This window comes from Loxodonta africana, chromosome 10 (assembly GCF_030014295.1).
Source record: "Loxodonta africana isolate mLoxAfr1 chromosome 10, mLoxAfr1.hap2, whole genome shotgun sequence".
Taxonomy (NCBI): Eukaryota; Metazoa; Chordata; class Mammalia; order Proboscidea; family Elephantidae; genus Loxodonta; species Loxodonta africana.
Window position 1 is genome coordinate 83579607 of NC_087351.1, and position 19503 is coordinate 83599109.

The following is a 19503-nucleotide window of genomic DNA, read 5'->3' on the forward strand; positions in this document are numbered from 1 at the left end:
ATACCCAGGCCAGCTGATATTTTAGGAGCGTGAATCAGAGTGTCTGGCATGGCTTCCTCTGCAGCAGAGCATGTCGCGAGAGCTCAGGCTGCAGGCATAATGAAGTTGGGAGGGGGAGAGCTCAACTTGTCAGGGAGGAAATTTATGTCAGTGACAAGTCTGCCTGGCAACAGCTCTAGGAAAGGGAGACACAAGGCACCCACATCAGAGCCGTGGTCTTTGCACTGGTGGAGCAGCATCACGCTGCACAGTTTTTTTCCTTGGTAGGCTGACTACTCCTCTCAAAAAATAAGAAGGAAAGTAAGTACACTGGACATGTATTCTCCCAAGGACCTCCCCTAGTCTGCCACCAAAAAGGGAGATTTTGATAAACTGAAGCGTCACCATCTGAGACTGTCCTTGGATGTGTTAGGAATGAATAATAAGAAATGAACTTCTGTAATGTACAGTGGAATGAGAGGCACATGCACAAAGCTGTAAGGGGCAGAGTAATTGAGTAGAACCTTGGGGAGCAGAGCTCAAGATAAGGGAGACAGGAAGATATTCCTTTATTTTGTTCTGAGTGTCTTAAGAATGTCCTGCTAAAATAGAGTTTCCTCTTTCTCAAGGGCTCAGTTCAGAAGGAGGGAGAAAGTGGAACAAGGATTGATCCAGACATCTGAGCCCTTGCAGCTACTTTAAGAGCACTGGTTGTTTATTTACCTCTGTATCTAATGCCCAGGGCAAGGACTGGCACAAAGTAGAAGCTTAATACAGCTGTGTTGACCTGAACTTAGCCCCAGCTGTTTGTACTTTGAGTGTCCTTGAGCATATCCCTTTACTTCTCCAGGCATCCTTTTCACCATCTGGAGACCTCTTTTAGAGGTCTTCCCAGGCCTGACATTCTAGGAGTTCAAGGTCAAAATGAGTTGACAATTCAAAGAAAGGAGGAGATTCAAAAAATCTTCCCATAAATGTTTGTATCTGAAATGCCTGCTCCCCGACCTCTGCTTTATTATCACAGCGTGTGCACGAAAGTCTTCAGGCTTAAATGTTCCTCTGAATACATCATTCGGTGGTATCTGGGATACATTTACATTTTTAGCATCAGTGTAATTCTCTTTAGTTTTATGCCACAGGAAGTTCAAGCCTGATTCAATTAAGGAGTTTCGCAAAATGAGTTTTTTAAAAGGAAAGACAATGCATTGCACATGTTATACCACTGTACTTTGCACTGTTATCCAATCAGGCCTGTTGGGGGTGGCTCATGCTTTAATCCAAGAATCTGTTAGCAATCCATAAAGTTGAATATTTCACTATCTTTTTTGGAAGCAGGTACTTTAAGAGCTGGAAGGGACCTTAAGGTAGGCAGGCATCTCCTACTAAAACAAGGGCAGGGATCCTAGCTGGTACTTTTTTGCATACTTCTCAGCTCCTAATGTAGCCCATATATGTATGTGTGCCTGAACCAACTGAACAGAAAAGCCCTAGTTGCTGAAACTGAGGATGAGGAGGTGGTCAGCAGCACAATATAGTCCAATCTGAGAGTACTTCTCTATCAAATTAGCCAGAGCTGGATTTGAATCTCTCTGTCCATCAAAGAAGGAGCAGAGACAACAGTGCAGGACTTTGCAAAGGGAGGAACTCTTGCCAGAGAACAGCTGCAACTGGCATTTTTCATGAAGTGCACACTGTACAGAAGCAATGCTCCTTGGAAATAAGAGTTGAAGAAGACTCAGGACTTAAAGGGGAACTCTGAGCCAGGGCAAACAGAGAGAATGAAGAGACCCAGTAATTGGATAAAAGCTCCAATCTGAGTAAGCAGGCATGCTAGCAGTAAAACCCAGAAGAGGAACTCAAACCAAAAAGGTCTAAAAGCTAAAAAGACGAGACTTAATCTTCTGACTGAGACTACAAGGACCTGTAGGTCATGGTCCCTCAGATCTTTTGTTAGCCCAAGACAGGAACCATTCCCAAAGTCAACCCTTCAGACAGGGATTGGATGGACTATGGGACAGAATGATACTGGTGAGGAGTGAGCTTCTCGGATCAAGTAGACACGTGAGACTATGTGGGCAGCTTCTGTCTGAGGGGAGATGACAGGGCAGAGGGGGTCAGAAGCTGGCTCAATGGACACGGAAATAGAGGGTGGAGAGGAGGAGCATGCTGTCTCATTAGGGGCAGAGGAACTAGGAGTATATAGCAAGGTGTATATAAATCTTCGTATGAGAGACTGAATTGATTTGTAAACTTTCACTTAAAGCACAATAATATATTTTTTTTTTAAAGGTCTAAAAGCAAAGATCCTGAGATGACCCATAAGAGAGTCAAGGGGCAGCACTGAGGTACTGGGTGGGAGGAGAACTTGCAGGGACTTTTACTTAAGTCAAGCTAAGGCAGTACAGTTGGAGGGAAACCCTGAATCTTAATAAATGAGAAGTCAAAGCTGTAATTAAGAAGGTAGTACCCAATGTCAAGCTCGAGAATGAGGGAGAGTTGAACACTGGAGGATAGAGAAAGAAGTTGAAAGCTGGAAGAATCAAGGGTACAGAAGGGTCAAGACAGCAGATCCAGAACCTAGATAAAAATCAGTTGCCATTCAGTTAGAAGTAAAACTACCATACAACCCAGAAATTCCACTCCTCGGAATATACCCTAGAGAAACAAGAGCCTTCACACAAACAGATATATGCACACCCATGTTTATTGTAGCTCTGTTTACAATAGCAAAAAGCTAGAAGCAACCAAGGTGTCCATCAACGGATGAATGGGTACATAAATTGTGGTATATTCACACAATGAAATACTACGCATCGATAAAGAATAGTGACGAATCTGTGAAACATTTCATAACATGGAGGAACCTGGAAGGCATTATGCTGAGCGAAATCAGTCAGAGGCAAAAGGACAAATATTGTATAAGACCACTATTATAAGATCTTGAGAAATAGTATAAACTGAGAAGAACACATACTTTTGTGGTTACGAGGCGGGGAGGGAGGGAGGGAGGGAGAGTGTTTTTTACTGATTAATTAGTAGATAAGAACTGCTTTAGGTGAAGGGAAGGACAACACTCAATACATGGAAGGTCAGCTCAATTGGACTGGACCAAAAGCAAAGAAGTCTCCGGGATAAAACGAATGCTTCAAAGGTCAGCGGAGCAAGGGCGGGGCTTTGGGAACCATGGTTTAAGGGGACTTCTAAGTCAATTGGCAAAATAATTCTATTATGAAAACATTCTGCATCCCACTTTGAAATGTGGCGTCTGGGGTCTTAAATGCTACCAAGCGGCCATCTAAGATACATCAATTTGTCTCAATCCACCTGGATCAAAGGAGAATGAAGAACACCAAGGCCACACGACAACTAAGAGCCCAAGAGAGAAAGGGCCACATGAACTAGAGACTTACATCATCCTGAGACCAGAAGAACTAGTTGGTGCCCGGCCACAATCGATGACTGCCCTGGCAGGGAGCACAACAGAGAAACCCTGAGGGAGCAGGAGATAAGTGGGATGCAGACCCCAAATTCTCATAAAAAGACCAGACTTAATGGTCTGACTGAGACTAGAGGAATCCCGGCGGTCATGGTCCCCAAACCTTCTGTTGGCCCAGGACAGGAACCATCCCCGAAGACAACTCAGCAGACATGAAAGGGACTGGACAGTGGGTAGGAGAGAGATGCTGATGAAGAGTGAGCTAATGATATCAGGTGGACACGAGACTATGTTGGCATCCCCTGTCTGGAGGGGGGATGGGAGGATAGAGAGAGTTGGAAGCTGACAAAATTGTCACGAAAGGAGAGACTGGAAGGGCTGACTCATTAGGGGGAGAACAAGTGGGAGTACGGAGTAAGATGTATGTGAACTTATATGTGACAGACTGACTTGATTTGTAAACGTTCACTTGAAGCTCAATAAAAGTTAATAAAAAAAAAAATCAGTTGCCATTAAGTTGATTCTGACTCATAGTGACCCCATGTGTGTCGGAGTAGAACTGTGCTCCATACAGTTTTTAATGGGTGAACTTTTGAAAGTAGATTGCCAGGCCTTTCTACTGAGAGCTAAGATAGTAAGTCTTAATTTCTAGATTTCTTTCAGGTAATGCTTGATCCATGGCTACAGTGACCATTTAAAGGCGCCACATACAGGTTTGTACAATGACAATAGAATCAGAACATCCAAACAGGACTTGGGCATAATCACCTCCTTTAGTCAAACAAAGTCTTTGGATATTAGAGGTTAATACCAGAAACACAATCTGTATCTGTCTCCATTGTCCTTGTGGCTGCAAGTAACAGAAGGCATGGCAGGAAGGAAAGGAGTTTGAACCATAGGAATATTTATTAACTCATAAACAAGAAGTTGGGTTAGATAGGGCAATGCCAGGAGTATTCAAATCAGAGGCTGAATGCTGTCTACAGGAACCCAGATCTTTTCACTTTTTTCTCTCTGCCATCCTCTGAGTTGTATCCTCTTAGGAAGACTTTCTTTATGGCTCCCTTGGCTTTAGGCATCAATGAAGACAATAATGTTTAAGATAGAAAAAAGAAAAAATCCCCCAACTTGTGTAACTTCTTAAGAACAAGGAATCCCTTCCCAGGATTCTACAACTTCCCCTACATCTTTTTTCCCAGAATTGGATTACACTTCCATGCCCAAACCAGTCCCTCGGCAAGAGAAACAAGATCAACATGACTGAGACTGATAAAGATTCATTCATTCTGTGGGGCCTTTCCCAGAAGGACACGGCTATTCAGACGAGGGTGAGAAGAATTGAGATTCAGCCAGCAGAGAAGAAGGAATGGGGATCCAAACTGCAGATAGAATTGTTCTGGTTAGTGGTGAAATGATAAGGGGAGGTCCGTAAGTCAGGCCTGCTTACCCACTGACTCGTATGGAGAGCCAAGGTTTGGCGGGGGGGCTGTAGACAAGAAGGTGGAGGAACAAACACCCCACCCCCATTTATCTCTCCTCTTATTCTTTGACCTCCATTGCTACCCTCCACCTTGGTCAAACCCAACAGGAAGCCAAAGAGCCCAGGAAAGGGAAGAGAAGAGTGGAGAATGGATTGGTGGGGAGGAGGGTGTATGCAAAGGAGAATGACCAGTAGAGTTGTTATATGTGCCTGGTACATAGTAGCTTATCAATAAATGGATATTTTATTATTATTTTCAATATCCTAAAGTCAAGATCTGGAAAAAAGAAAAGTTAACTTCTCATATGTAAGAAACAAGCTTGGCACACCAGATCATGTGTTAGGGAGCAAGACTCCTCGTCTGCCTTCTCTCCTCTCATCCATGGACCGAGGCATGCCAAAGAAAAATTATTTACTGAAATTCAGCTCTTTGAGGGAAGTTGTGAGAAGTGTGTTTAGGATGGTTTTGTGGCCTTCCTGGTGGTGTAAATGCATTATGCCCCACCCCCATCCCGACTCTCTCTACATGCCCAATGAGTTCCTCTACACCGACTAACCTGACCTGCCAGTGCAGCCAAACACTCGGTGAACAAGTCTGACAGAAGGTGTGGTAATGATAACGTAGAAGGTCATCCGTCTTCTCTTGTCATGACAGCATCAACAGCGCGTGCATCTTCAGTAGTTTTTCCTGAAGTGATGAAGACTCCCGCTGGCCATTCAATCCAGCCACACTCCCTTTCCTGCACTTCTCAACAACCAGCAAGTGATGACAGGTCACGTTTTAATGAACCTGATGCAGCTCCATGGGAGAAAGATGTGGCAGTCTGTTTCCGTAAAGATTTACAGCCTTGGGAATCCTACGGTGCAGTTCTACTCTGTCCAGCAGGGTTGCCATGAGTCGGAATCGACTTGACGGCAATGGGTTTTGTTTTGGTTTATACTATTCTAAACTCAAAAGCCAAACTTTTACAGTCCGTGCAAGGTTCTCCCAGCTCTGAGATGAGTCAAGTGTGCCATAAGGGTGAATGAATTTACAAACAGGGTCGGAGGAGGATGGGCTTACGCACCCCTCTCCTGCCTTTGTTTTCATTCCTACCTCAGCTCTCTCCATTTCCCCTATTACCTCAAATATTCACCCTCCTCACCTTTTCTTCACCCCAGAGCCATTAACTCAGAGGCCTCTGCCTGTGGACTCAAGTAGATCAGGTAGAATGAATCACTGCGTCCAGCCAGACTTCCCAACTCCTAAAGTGTGGAGTACATATAGAGACCCCAGTAGAAAACCAGCTTAGTTTCTAAAGAAGGTCAGTTTTCTTCACTCATAATTTACCTTAAGATAGTAACCAGATACAACCTCCTGTTCTGATTATTTCAGGCTGTGGATGTTGGTTCCTGTTGTTTATTCCACAAATTGCACTCTTCTGGTGGCTTAACTCATCATAAGTATGTCAGTATCTGACCAAAACCTGATCTGAGGGAACTAATATTTAAAAACCTCCCCTGCCCACCTCTTACTCAACTGCCAAGTGAGCCAGAGAGAAAGTATTTTTAATTGGCTTCATATTTTGATAAGGTTTCATGTGTTGCTTTTAAAATAAATACATAAAGGGCCTCCTCTCCTCCCGCGCTCCTGACTTGTAACACAAGGAATAAAAGCAAAGCATACTGTGGGGGAGGGACAGGGGAAGGAAGATGTTCTCTCAAAACAATAAGAAATGTCTCAGCAATGCAAGTTAATTTAGAAATTTATAGATAATTCCAAAGAGGGAAAGGTTCAGTACAAATTATGTTTTTTCTAAAAGCCACAGTTACCGTTATTTAATGGCTATGTGGAAGAACTTTTTGTTATCGCTGCCAGGAGTTATTTGCTTCAATTATCTTGAAGGATTTCAGTTCCACCTCCTCCTCCTCTTCCCTTGAAAGAGAACATTGTTTAATAAAAAGAATAGCCAATTCCCTTTGAATGTACTAGGTGCTGTTAATGTCACAAAGGAAGAGCGCTGTTAGAACACCCTTGCTCAGGTAGGATTATGGATCTCAGCATCACCCCTGAGTAGGTATGAGCTTGAGTATTACATCCTTAGGTAAGTGGTTCCCAGCACATGCACACACGTGTGCGCACACACACACACACACACTGATTTCCTGGATGCCACCCTGGAGAATCTGATTCAATTGGTCTGAGGCAGGGCCCAAGCACTGGTAGATTTTAAAAAAGATTCTCAGTGCATTCAGGGTTGAGAACCACTGCCTTAGAGTTTTGAGATGCTTGCCCAAGCTGGGCTCTGTTGCCACGTGAACTAGATAATTTTCTTCTGAAATTCGAAAGGTGATTCTTGAAGCTGGTTGGCTGTCTGCAGTTGAGGACATCCAGCTGCCAACAAAGGAGATGGAAACGTAATACCCAAAGCCTGTAAGGGCCAAAGTTCTGAGAAACCAAATGTTCCAATCTGAACACTGGGCAAACTATGATGATGTTTCCTTCCCTTCTTTCCCCACCACACATACACACACACACACACACACACTCTCTCTCTCTCACACACACACAGTGACACAGTGTAGTTCCACATACAAACTACAAACTTGGCCCACCTGGCACAAAGCACTAAAGCAACTAATATCTGTCAAAATGCTCTTTCTGTTCTTACTAGGCTGCAATTGGCCTCAACTTAGCAACAGGTTATATTCCATCTTCAGTTATTAGTTTAGAATTCCAACATGTGTTTCCACGGAAATGGTGTGATCATAATGATAAAGTCCCAAGGTCAGCTTAGTACAGCCTATGAACCCATAATACAACTGAACCTAAGAACGAAAAGTATTCTAGAGCAATCACTGTGAATTTAGACCGCTAACAACATGGGTCCACCCTGCTGGAGTCCTATGACATCCAGGTGTTCCCTGATAAATAATTGCAGAGGCATGAAGAGTGACACACATCTGGCACTGCTATGGACTGGGAATGATAACAGGCAAGGAGAAAGGTACAGGTCAATGTCAAAAATGCAAACCAGCTTTGGAGACCTAGGACAGAGCGCATAAGAGCTGAACTTTAAGATCTAGGAAATAGGACGGGGTAGCTATAAGCAACTAAGGTGGTGTGAGATGGGGCCTGCCTGGCTACTAGACCACTGACATTCACAAGAGATATTTGGGGATCTTAACGAATTCCCAAATGTACAAATAGCTGTTTACGGAGATGCCTATGTAAAGTTTTCTCTGATTTTTATGCACATCCTGATATCCCTCCGCCATGTTTTCAAGTTAAATAAAAATTGTAACCTTCACTTGATTGTTATCTTTCACAAAGAAAGTGTTTATTACCAGGGAATGGTAAGGACTGAGGTGAACTAGAAGTAGATATTCCATCTAAAAAGGGCAACCACTGCTTAACTCCAGCCAAAGTCTACAAAGATGGGTCACATATCCAGTTCTCTAACTTTCTTTTTCCAAAAGAAGTCAGAAATGTAGGTCTTTACATGAATTTCCTGATTTTATCCTGGAATTCTTAGCTAATGCAATGAGATAAGAAAAGGAAGTAAACAATATTCAGATTAGGAAGAAAAAGAGAAAACTGTCCTCAGATGACATGATTGTGTAGAAAATCCCAAAGAATCAACCAAAAAACTCTTGGAACTAATAAGTGATTATAGCAAGGTTGCAAGATACTAGGTTAATTTATAAAAGTCAATTGCTTGCTTTCTTAGATGCCAGCATAGAATTTGAAATTTAAAACACAGCCCCAAATTTACATTAACACCAAGAATAAATACATAAAATACTTAGATATAAATCTAACAATATGTGTAAGATCTGTATGAGGAAAATTACAAAATGCTGATGAAAGAAATCAAAGAAGATCTAAATCAATGAAGAGATATTTCTTGTTAATGGATAGGAAGACTCAATATTGTTAAGATGTCAGTTCTTCCCAACTTGATCTGTAGATACAACACAATCCCAATCAAAATCCCAGCAAGTTATTTTGTAGATATCGACAAACTGAATCTGAAGGATATATGAAAAAGCAAAAGACCCAGAATAGCCAACACAATACTGAAGAAGAAAGTCAGAGGACCGACACTACCTGACTTCAAGACTAACTATAAGATAGTATGTTATTGGCGAAAGAATAAACAAACAGATCAGTGGAACAGAATAGGGACCAGAAATAGGCCAACATAAATACAGTCAACTTATCTTTTACAAAGGAACAAAGGCAATTCAGTGGAGAAAGGATAGTGTTTTCAACAAATGGTGATGAAACAACTGGACATCCACATGCCAAAAAATGAAGTTAGATCCAGACCTTATACCTTTTACAAAAATTAACTCAAAATGGATAATAGACCTAAATGTCTATTCAAAATTCCAACTTGTGTTCCAAATTACACAACTTCCAGAAGATAACATTCTCTTTGATCTTATTTTCAAGGATTTTCTGTGATGTTTCTAATACCCTAACCTTACAGAAGTCACCAAATAAACAGCTCTCTGATCTTTGCCTTTTCAAAATCTTTCTTAAATCACCAAGTTAACAGTTCTATCAAGACATGAAAAAGCTTTTGGTATGTTGTTATAGCATGACAGATAAAGACCTGAGATAGAGTGGTTCCCATCATTAGCTGGAGGATACTTAATGCAAACCTAGTAGTGAAACACAGACAGCCAGCCTCAGGCGCAACCCTCTCACCAAATGCAAACAACCTCTTAGAAGGCTGTCCTTATTTCCATTTTATTCATCCAGTAAGCATTTACTGAGCACCTACTCGGTACCAATTACGTATAGTTTCAGGGAAGTTACGAAAAAATGTTTCTATGTAGCTCATCCTGGAAAGAGGAAAAAAAGTAAACTTACCACAATAGTGTGAAAAGTAGGATAATGATATCTAGAACTGCGCTTTCAAATTTAATGTGTACAGAAATCACCCAGGAATTTTGTTAAGAGTCTCATTCAGAAGATCTGAGGTTGGTCCAGAGATTCTGTGTTTCTAATCTGAGGCACTTTTGCTGTTGTTCCCATCCAGTTGGCTCTGACTTGTGGTGATCTTATGTATAAGAGAGTGAAAAGTTGCCTGGTCCTGCACAATCTTCATGATTGTTGGTATGTTTGTGACCATTGTTGCAGCTATTGTATCAATCCACCTCATTGAGAGTTTCACTCGTTTTCATTAGCCCTCTAGTGGTTGGATTTTCCTGATGATGTGTCCAAAGTAAGTGAGTCAAAGTCTCACCATTCTCATTTCTAAGGAACATTGTGGTCGTATATCTTCTAAGGCTGATTTGTTTGTTCTTTTGGCAGTCCATGGTATATTCATTGTTCTTTGCCGACACCACAGTTCAAATAGTTCAAACCCAGTAATTCTTCTGTTTTCCTTTTTTATTATCCAACTTTCACGTGATACGAGGTGATTGACCATGGCTTGGGTTCAGTGGCATCACTAGGGTCCAGTGCGGTAACTCACGGTATCACCACCCTCTATGGACCTCCCTTCATGCAGAATCCTTGAGAATGCTTTTTTGTACTAATGTTACATGTAAATTGTAATTCCCGTATATTACTCCTTCTTTTCCTTTAATTACTACTTCTTTCTCAAAAAAGTTGATATAAGTTCACAAATACTAATTACCACAATATTGTAGCTACAACACAAGAAAATTTGACAAAATCAGCAACTATAAATACACCAGCAGAAATGAAAACAACACCACATGCTTGCAGCACATGTAGACGAAACCAGGAGATTCAAAGTGTCCTTGTAATTGAGTTATAATTACAGCTCTGACTGGAGTGCATTAGAAGGTTCAAAAAGCAAATTAGCATGGAGCTTTAGCCTTGTAAGTATGTTGATAGATATCAACTGGGCTTATGAAAAATGTTTTTATTGTTATAACTGACTACAGAGGTATTTTTATTAAAAAAAAAAACAAATTTCTGCTGAAACACTGCACAAAAATTTTATAGACAGTCATTCTGGTGTCACCCCTCTGACAGTGTCACTCAGTCAATCTGTACCACTCACACTCCCCCAGGGGTGTCATTGTTGGGTCTGACGCATTTAGTCATTAAAGTGACATTTTTTGCTTTTTAAAACTTAAAAGAGGTCTTTTGCAGTAGATTTGTCATTTGATTTCTTCACTTCTGCTTCCATGGATGTTGATCGTTGATCCAAGTAGAAAGAAATTATTGACAGCTTCAATTCTTCTCCATTTATCATGATGTTGTTTATCAGTACAACTGAGAAAAATTTCATTTTTTTCACATTCAGGAATATTCCATACTGAAGGCTGTAGTCTTTGACATTCGTCAGTAAGTACTTCAAGTCATCTTCACTTTTGGCAAGCAAGGCTGTGTCATCTACATATCACAGATTGTTAATGAGTCTTCCTCTAATCTCAATGCCACATTCTTCTTCATATAGTCTGGTTCTCAGATTGTTTATTCAGCATACAAATTGAATAAGTAAAGTGGTCAGTTTGATCCATGTACAGGTTCCACATGAGCATAATTAAGTGCTCTGAGGCACTCAGGTGATGCCCATTCTTCTGGTCCTGGACCACGTCTTGAAAAGTGAGGATCTAGAGAAATTCTTAAAGATCTTGGAGCATAGACACAGTAAGCTTTCTTTTGCAAATGTGAACTCTCCCAAATAAAAAGAATTTTATGGAAGGAAGAGAAGTAATATGAACCTATTCAAATATAAAAAGAGCAAAAGGGAACATAGGATAAGATATGTCTCCCTCCAATCCTTGCCCCCAGGCAGAGTGTCCCTTCCCAAAGGTAACCACTGTAATCAGTCCCTTTTAAAACTATCCTCCCAGACATAATATTTTCATATACAAGCATCTACGTATATCTTTTCCAAAACCAGTAGAACCAAACTACTGACATGTACCTTATCAGTTAAAAAATATATACTGGTAGTTTAGATATATATACTAAAATATATATATATATATATATATATATATATATATATATATACTACAGGACTAATATTTATATTAACTTTTAAAATAAATATAAAAATAAATGTGAATAGAAGGTCTAATATTTTATTTCATATGTCAACAGTGGAGACAACTGATGCACACTTTTTTTGCAATGTGTTTTGGTGCTCATTCAATAGAAGTGTATACAGAGCTGCTTCATTATTTTAATGACTGCACGATATGCCATTTCATTTCATAGGTATATCCCAACTTATTTTACCAGTCCTTCATTGATAGACATTAGGTGGTTTCTTTTGATATTTTTCTATCATATTCCTATAATGAGTATCCTTGTATATATATATGCATTTAAAAGATGGCCCCATAAGTTAGAGCTTTGTCACTTCCTTATGCTCCAACACATAGCAATAAGAAAGTTTACCACTAATAGATCTTCACTAAAGAATTATTAAGGGATGTATTTCAGCCAGATAGAAGTAAACCGCAAAGAAGGTTTGGGATAACGGAAACAATGTTGAGCCTAGAAAATAATAAAATAGGCTGGAAAATTAGTGACTAAAAATAATCAACAATTTTTGTGACTTTATAAAAGGCTAAAAGTAAAAATCTAAACAGCAATAACAAGATGGAGAGAAGATATGTAAAGGATAGTTAAGTAAGTTAAGGTTCCTATTGAATTTGGGAGAAAAAATATAATGACAACTTTAGATTTGTTGAAAATTTTTATACTTAAATATGAAGGTTAAAAAGAAGAATAAACTGTCTGCTAGAATAAAACTGAACACTCTTTAAAGGAAGACTTCGTAATCCAGACTCCTTTCAACATATCATCCTTAATATCTAGCATAAACCCAAAATATCTAAAAAAAAAAAAAAATTTTTTTCCAGCGTACATATATATATGTGTGTGTGTATATATATATAATAATATCTCATCCACTGACTAGAGAAAAAAAAAAAAAAGAGAAAAAGCAACCAATAAATACTGGTGATGAGCCAGATATTGCAATTAATAGACAAGGCTTTACAACAGCTATTATAAATATGTTCAGGGGCTTAAAGAACAATATGATCATAAAGAATGAACAATTGGGATTCTCAGCAGAGAAATGGAAACCATAAAAATGAACCAAATGAAGAGTATCTGATGGGAAAATTCACTGGTAAAGCTTAACAGCAAATTGGATTGACAGAGAAAGGATCAGTAAATTTGAAAACTGATCAACAGAAATTATTCAATCTGAAGACCAGAGGAAAACCTTGTAAGAAAAATGAAAAGTGAGAAGAAAAATAATAAACCTACAATCTCAGTAACCTATAGAACAATATTAAACAGTCTATCATAAATGTTATTAGCATCCCAGAAGGGGAGAGAGGATGCTGGAAAAAAAAAAAAAAAAGATATTTGAAGAAATAATGGCTGAAAATTTCCCAAATTCAATGAAAAATATAAATTCAAAATTCTAAAAATCTCAGCAAACCCCAAGCAGCATAACAACACAAAAAACTACACCTAAGCACATCACAGTCAAGCTAGTAAAAACATCTTGAAATCAGACAGAAAAAAGACACAGTATACACAAGGAAACAATGATACTAACGGAGCCTGTCTTCTCATGAAAAATAATACAGCCCAGAAGACAACAGAACATTTCAAGGGCTGAAAGAAAGCTATTGTCAACACAGAATTTTATATCCAGCAAAACTATCCTTCAAAAATTGAGGTGAAATCAAAAGACATTCAGATTTTTAAAAATTTGAGAAAAGTTACTGATAGCAGGCCTACACTATAAAAAAGACATTTCTTCAGACTATAGGAAAAAGACACGGATGGGAACTCAAATTTACAGCGAGGAATGAAAAACACCAGAAATAGTAAACACATGGCTACATTTAAAAAACATACATTAGTTAGGGTCCTCTGAGAAACAGATGCCAAGATGGAATTAGATATGTACGAGGTTTAATGAGGGAAATGCCTATGAAGAAAATGCCTATAAAGGGAATGGAAGGAGCAGTATGGAGGGTCTTCAGACATCAACGTAGGTCTGAATCGTATGAAAGTAGAGGGAGATGGAAGGAGAATTGTGTAGGAGGAACCTTGACTAAAGTGCTGTTTAGACAAAATCTTAACCAAGCCAGTGGGGAGCTCCACAGCAAAGATTGCCCATAGGATAAGTCCCATGTCAGGCAGAAATGGCCCTGCTCTAGTTCCCCTGCTATACTCAGTCACTGGCTGGGAACAGCCCAGGGATGACTTGGTCTCAGCATGAATGCTACAGTAGACTAAGAAGTGCAGTAACTGGAGGCTGTCCATCAACTACTCTCATCACAGCAGATTTCTTGAAGGCAGGTCCAAGCAGCACACCCTCCTGGCTATGACTAGGCTAGGTGTTTATTTTTTTTCCTCTCTTATTTTTTTAAAAAAGAAGTCATATGGCCTCTTAAAGCAAAAATTAAAGGACTGTATTGTGGGGTTCATAATGTAAGTAGATAAAATATATATGACAGCAGTAACACAAAGGATAGGCAGGTAAAGGGAATTATATTGCTGCATAATTGCATTTTATATGCAGTAGAACAACACTAACTCTAAGTAGAGTTGTGATGAGTTGAAGATGATTATTGAGCAAAGGGCTGTAAAAAATAATGCAAAGACCACATGAACCAGAGACTCACATCATCCTGAGACCAAAAGAACTAGATGGTGCCCGGCTACAACCGATGACTGCCCTGACAGGGAGTACAACAGAGAACCCCTGAGGGAGCAGGAGATCAGTGGGATGCAGACCCCAAATTCTCATAAAAAGACCAGACTTAATGGTCTGACTGAGACTAGAGGAATCCCGGCGGTCATGGTCCCCAAACCTTCTGTTGGCTCAGGACAGGAACCATTCCCGAAGACAACTCATCAGACATGGAAGGGACTGGACAATGGGTTGGAGAGAGATGCTGATGAAGAGTGAGCTACTTGTATCAGGTGGACACTTGAGACTGTGTTGGCATCTCCTGTCTGGAGGAGAGATAGGAGGGTAGAGAGAGTTGGAAGCTGGCAAAATTGTCACGAAAGGAGAAACTGGAAGGAGGGAGTGGGCTGACTCATTAGGGGGAGAGTAAGTGGGAGTATGGAATAAGGTGTATATAAGCTTATATGTGACAGACTGACTTGATTTGTAAACTTTCACTTAAAGCACAATAAAAATTATTTAAAAAAATAATAATAATGCAAAGAACTATAGTTTCAAAGTACAGGAATGAAATTGGGGTACCAAAAAATTTTTTTTCTTTTTAGCTGAAAAAGACAGTAAAGGAAGAACAGAGAACAAAAATCAGATGGGACAAGTAAAAAACAGCAGTTGTTAGACCTAAATCTAACCGTATCTGTAAGTACTATAAGAATTACTAGATTCAAAAACTCCAATTAAAAGTCAGAGATGGTGAGATGGTGAGACTGGATTTAAAAAAAAAAAAGACCTAGATATATGCTGTCTGGCGCCCTGATAAAGCAGTGGTTAAGAGCTACGACTGCTAACCAAAAGACCGGCAGTTTAAATCCACTAGCCGCTCCTTGGAAACCCTATGGGGCAGTTCTACTCTGTCCTATAGGGTCGCTATGAGTTGGAATCGACTCGACAGCAACGGGTTTGGTTTTTGGTATATGCTGTCTATAAGAGATACATCTTAAACGTAAAGACTCAGATAGATTAAAAGTAACAGGATAGAAAAAGATATATCTTGCAAACATTCAGCATAAGAGAGTTGGAGTGGCGAGATTACTATCAGAAAAACAGACTTCAAGACAAAGAGTGTTGATGGAAATAAAGAGGGACTTATGATAAAAGTTTCAATTCATAAGGAAGACTTAACAATCATAAATGATTCTTAGAAAGTTAAACATATACTTATCTACGAGCCCGCAATCCCACTCCTAGGTAATTAACCAAAAGAATGAAAACATATGTCCACAAAAAGACTTGTATAAGAACGTACATAGCAATTTTATTCACAATAGCCTAAAACTGGAAACAAACCAAATTTCCATCAACAAAAGAATAGATAAACAAATTTTGTATATTGATACAATGGAATACTACTTGAACAAACTGCTGATGTACACGACAACATGAATGAATTTTATAGACATAATGCTAAGCCAGAGACAAAGGACTATACGGAATCTTTGATATGAAGTTTTAAACAGGCAAAACTCATGTACATTTGGGGGAAAAAAATCAGATAACTGGTTTCTTCTGGGACCAAAGGACACAAGGAAACTTTCTGGGGTGGTGGAAATGTTCGTTATCTTGATTGAGATGTGGGTTACATGGGTTGATGCATTTGTCAAAAACTTATCAAATTGTAAGCTTAAGATTTGTACATTTCACAGCATGTAAATTTTACCTAAAAAAGGAATTGTAAACAACTATTGAAAAATCAAATCTAAATGTAAAGATGTATAAAACATAATGACTGTCCTAAAAACAAAGGAAGAATGTTCTCGATAAAGTAAAAGACAAAATAATACCTGATGACTTCATGAGAAACAAAACGTAGCAAGCACTGAAGAACCTCTGTGTTTTCTCTCACTGGAGTTGCCAACCAATGATTTAGAGGCATCAGATGGTAGCATCTAAATACACATGTGTCACACCATTCACTGGAGCAAATTAAAAAAATTACTGGAGAGAGAAAACAACAGTGCTGTTGTTGTTAGGTGCTGTCAAGTCAGTTCCGACTCTTAACGACCCTGTGTACAACAGGATGAAACACTGCCCAGTCCTGCGCCATCCTCATAATCATCATGTTGAGCCCATCGTTGCAGCCACTGTGTCAATCCCTCTCATCAAAAGTCTTTCTTTTTTTGCTGACTCTACTTTATCAAGCATGATATTTTTCTCCAGGGACTGATCCCTCCCGACAACATGTCCAAGCACCTTAGTCTTCAAGGTGACATCTTTGCTTTTTAACACTTTAAAGAAGTCTTTTGCAGTAGATTTGCCCAATGTAACGCGCCTTTTGACATCTTGACTCCTGCTTCCACAGGTGTTGATTGTGGATCCAAGTAAAATGAAATCCTTGACAACTTCAAACTTTTCTCCATTTATCATGATGTGGCTTATTGGTCCAGTTGTAAGGATTTTTGTTTTCTTTATGTTGAGGTGTACTCCATACTGAAGGCTGTGGTCTTCGACCTTCATCAGTAAATGCTTTAAGTCTTCTTCACTTTCAGCAAGCAAGGTTGTGTCATCTGCATAATACAGGTTGTTAAAGAGTCTTGCTCCAATCCTGATGCCCTGTTCTTCTTCATATAGTCCACCTTATCAGATTATTTGCTCAGCATACAGATTGAATAGGTATGGTGAAAGGATGCAACCCTGATTCACACCTTTCCTGACTTCAAACCACACAGTATCCCCTTGTTCTGTTTGAACGACTGCCTCTTGATCTATGTACAGGTTCCCCATGAGCACTCAAATGTTCTGGAATTCCCATTCTTTGCAGTGTTATCCATAATTTGTTATGATCCGCAGAGTCGAATGCCTTTGTATGGTCAGTAAAGCATAGATAAACATCTTTATGGTGACTATGGCCCCTGGAAGAACTCCTGAGACTATGGCCCCTGGACACCCTTAAAACTCAGAGCTGAAGCCACTCCCAAATACCATCCTTCAGCCCAAGATTAGACAGGTCTATAAAACAAACAGTAACACACGTGAGGAATGTGTTTTTTAGTTCTATCATGTATATGAGACGAAAAAGGCAACACCTGCCCAAAATCAAGGACAATAAGGCAGGAAGGGACAGGAAAAATGGACAGATGGAAATAGGGAATTGGGGTGTGGAAGGGGAGAGTGCTGATACATCGTGGGGATTACAACTAATCTCACAAAACAACTTGTGTATAAATTGTTGAACGAGAAATTAATTTGCTCTGTAAAGTTTCACCTAAAGCACAACTGAAAAAAAAAATAATGATACTGGAGGAAAATATTTGTAAATCATATAGTTGATAAAGATCTAGTATCCAGAATATATAAATAACTCTTACAACTCAACAAAAAAATAATTTAAAAATGGATAAAGTACTTAAATATACAGTTCCCCCAAAGAAGATATACAAATGGCCAATAAGCACATGAAAGGATGTTCAACATCATTAATCATTAGGGAAATGCAATGAGATACCACTTCACACTCACTAGGATGGCTATCATAAAAGTATAAAAATAAATAACAAATGGTGGAGAGAATGTGGAGAAATTGAAACCCTTGTACATTGCTGGTGGAAATGTAAGATAGTGCACTCTGCTGAGGAAAGCAGTTTGGCAATCTCTCAAAAAGTTAAATATAGAATTACCGTATGACCCAGTAATTCGCTCCTAGGTATATATCCAAAAGAATTGGGAACAGGTACTCAAGTACTTGTATACACATGTTTATAGCAGCACTAATTTACAATAGCCAAAAGGTAGAAACAACCCAAATGTCCGTTAACTGACAAATAGATAAACATACAATGGAATATTAATCAGACATAAAATGGAAGGCACGAAGTACTGATTAAAAAAAAAACAAAAACTGATACATGCTGTAAAGCAGAGAAACCTGGAAAACATTATGCTAAGTGAAAGAAGTTAGACACAAAATGTCACATATGATTCCATTTATATGAAATGTCCAAAAGAGATAAATCTATAAAGACAGAAAACAAATTGGTGGTTGCCAAGGGCTGGAGGTAGGGGACAATGGGTGTAGTAACTGCTTAATGGGTACAGGGTTTTCTTTTGAGATGGTGAAAATGTTATGGAACTTGATAAAGGTGATGATTGGATAACACTGTGAATGTACTAAAATGCCACTGAGTTGTTCACTGTAAAAGTATTAATATTATGCTATGTAAATTTCACCTCAATTAAAAAAAAAAGTTTAAATAAATTAAAAAGTAAAAAAAAAAAAAATTCTTTACGGCAAGCTCCATCTGACATGAACAGTGATATTCTTCAATCCACGTCCTCTTCTGAACCTGGCTTGAATTTCTGGTAGTTCCCTGTGGAGGTACGGCTGAAATCATTTTTGAATTATCTTCAGCAAAATTTTACTTGTGTGGGATATTAATGATATTGTTTGATAATTTCCACATTCCATTGGATCACCTTTCTTTGGAATGGGCACAAATTTGAGCCTCTTCCAGTTGGTTGGCCAGGTAGCTGTCTTCCAAATTTCTTGGCGTGGACGAGTACGTGTTTCCGCATTGTGTCCCTTTGTTAAAACACCTCAATTGGTATTCCATCAGTTCCTGGAGCTTTGTTTATTCCAATGTCTTCAGTGCAGTTTGAACTTCTTCCTTCAGTCACCATTGTTTCTTAATCATATGTTACCTCCTGAAATGATTGAACTTTGACAAATTCTTTTTGGTACAGTGACTCTGTGTATTCCTTTCATCTTCTTTTGGTGCTTCCTGGATCATTCAACATTTTGCCCATAGAATCCTTCAATGTTGCAATTCAAGGCTTGAATTTTTTCTTCAGTTCTTTCAGCTTGAGAAGTGCTGTAGCATGTTCTTCCCTTTTGGTTTTCTAACTCTAGCTCTTTGCACATTCCATTATAACACTTTGTCTTCTCAAGCCACCCTTTGAAATCTTACGTTGAG